Source organism: Panulirus ornatus, chromosome 61 (assembly GCF_036320965.1).
Source record: "Panulirus ornatus isolate Po-2019 chromosome 61, ASM3632096v1, whole genome shotgun sequence".
Lineage (NCBI taxonomy): Eukaryota > Metazoa > Arthropoda > Malacostraca > Decapoda > Palinuridae > Panulirus > Panulirus ornatus.
This window is the reverse complement of record NC_092284.1, coordinates 3,679,024-3,681,523: the sequence shown is the minus strand read 5'-3', so window position 1 is coordinate 3,681,523 and position 2,500 is coordinate 3,679,024. Positions and strand designations below refer to the sequence as shown.

Genomic DNA, 2,500 nt, shown 5'->3' with positions numbered 1-2,500 from the left:
TGGATAAATTACCTGTTTAAATAGAGGAAATAATGGATAAATTACCTGTTTAAATAGAGGAAATAATGGATAAATTACCTGTTTAAATAGAGGAAATAAATGGATAAATTACCTGTTTAAATAGAGGAAATAATGGATAAATTACCTGTTTAAATAGAGGAAATAAATGGATAAATTACCTGTTTAAATAGAGGAAATAAATGGATAAATTACCTGTTTAAATAGAGGAAATAAATGGATAAATTACCTGTTTAAATAGAGGAAATAATGGATAAATTACCTGTTTAAATAGAGGAAGTAATGGATAAATTACCTGTTTAAATAGAGGAAATAAATGGATAAATTACCTGTTTAAATAGAGGAAATAAATGGATAAATTACCTGTTTAAATAGAGGAAATAAATGGATAAATTACCTGTTTAAATAGAGGAAATAATGGATAAATTACCTGTTTAAATAGAGGAAATAATGGATAAATTACCTGTTTAAATAGAGGAAATAATGGATAAATTACCTGTTTAAATAGAGGAAATAAATGGATAAATTACCTGTTTAAATAGAGGAAATAAATGGATAAATTACCGTTTAAATAGAGGAAGTAATGGAAAATTACCTGTTTAATAGAGGAAATAAATGGAAAAATACCTGTTTAAATAGAGGAAATAATGGATAAATTACCTGTTTGAAATAGAGGTAAATGGATAAGATAGACCTGTAATAGAATAGAGGAATAAATGATAAATACCTGATAGAGGAATAAATTGGATAAATGTACCGAGTGATAAAGAGCTATATCTGCAGAAGTTGATACAAGACGATAGATAAAGATGTAGATACATTTAGTAGACTAGAGACGTAGATAAAGACCTGTAGACTACAAGATCTGTAGACTACAAGACCAGTAGACTACAAGATCTGTAGACTACAAGACCTGTAGACTACAAGATCTGTAGACTACAAGACCTGTAGACTACAAGATCTGTAGACTACAAGACCTGTAGACTACAAGATCTGTAGACTACAAGACCTGTAGACTACAAGATCTGTAGACTACAAGACCTGTAGACTACAAGACCAGTAGGCTACAAGACCTGAAGACTACAAGATCTGTAGACTACAAGATCTGTAGACTACAAGACCTGTAGACTACAAGATCTGTAGACTACAAGATCTGTAGACTACAAGACCTGTAGACTACAAGACCTGTAGACAACAAGATCTGTAGACTACAAGACCTGTAGACTACAAGATCTGTAGACTACAAGACCTGTAGACTACAAGATCTGTAGACTACAAGACCTGTAGACTACAAGACCTCTAGACTACAAGATCTGTAGACTACAAGACCTGTAGACTACAAGACCAGTAGACTACAAGACCTGTAGACTACAAGATCTGTAGACTACAAGACCTGTAGACTACAAGATCTGTAGACTACAAGACCTGTAGACTACAAGATCTGTAGACTACAAGACCTGTAGACTACAAGATCTGTAGACTACAAGATCTGTAGACTACAAAACCAGTACACTACAAGACCAGTAGACTACAAGACCAGTAGACTACAAGATCTGTTGACTACAAGACCAGTAGACTACAAGACCTGTAGGCTACAAGATCTGTAGACTACAAGACCAGTAGACTACAGGACCAGTAGACTACAAGACCAGTACACTACAAGACCAGTACACTACAAGACCAGTACACTACAAGACCAGTAGACTACAAGACCTGTAGACTACAAGACCTGTAGACTACAAGATCTGTTGACTACAAGACCTGTAGACTACAAGATCTGTAGACTACAAGACCAGTAGACTACAGGACCAGTACACTACAAGACCAGTACACTACAAGACCAGTACACTACAAGACCAGTACACTACAAGACCAGTACACTACAAGACCTATAGACTACAAGACCTGTAGACTACAAGATCTGTTGACTACAAGACCAGTAGACTACAAGACCTGTAGACTACAAGATCTGTGGCCTACAAGAGTATTATGTCTTTATTTTGGAAACATTAATCCATTTAGTTATAAACAACTTATTACCCGTCTGATTTTTGGTATTGAAAATTTCTCGTAAATGAGTTGACATTGATGATAATAATGATGTATGGTAATGAGATGAATAATTTCATATCTAACGAGATAAATAACTTTATAATATCTTGTGTGGTTATTTAATTAATTAATGAGGCGTAGAACCCATCTCTGGTTCGTTCGAATCGCCCATATTTTGCGCCCTAGACCGCCATATTGAGATGGGCTATTGAGGGTAATTTAATGTATGCTAATTAGGTAATTATGTCACTCATTAGTATATATATATATATATATATATATATATATATATATATATATATATATATATATATATATATATTGCTATGAGTCCACGGGGAAAATGAAACACGAAAAGTTGCCAAGTGCACTTTCGTGTCATAATCACATCATCAGGGGAGACACAAGAGAGAAATATAACAGTCACTTG

At 33.9% G+C, this 2,500-nt stretch overlaps 1 long non-coding RNA gene across 4 annotated transcripts in view; it reads left to right on the top strand.

Moving 5' to 3' along the window:
- Positions 1 to 2,500, top strand: part of LOC139767465 (uncharacterized) — a 241,673-nt gene that overhangs the window by 3,428 nt on the left and 235,745 nt on the right. The window lies entirely within an intron of this gene.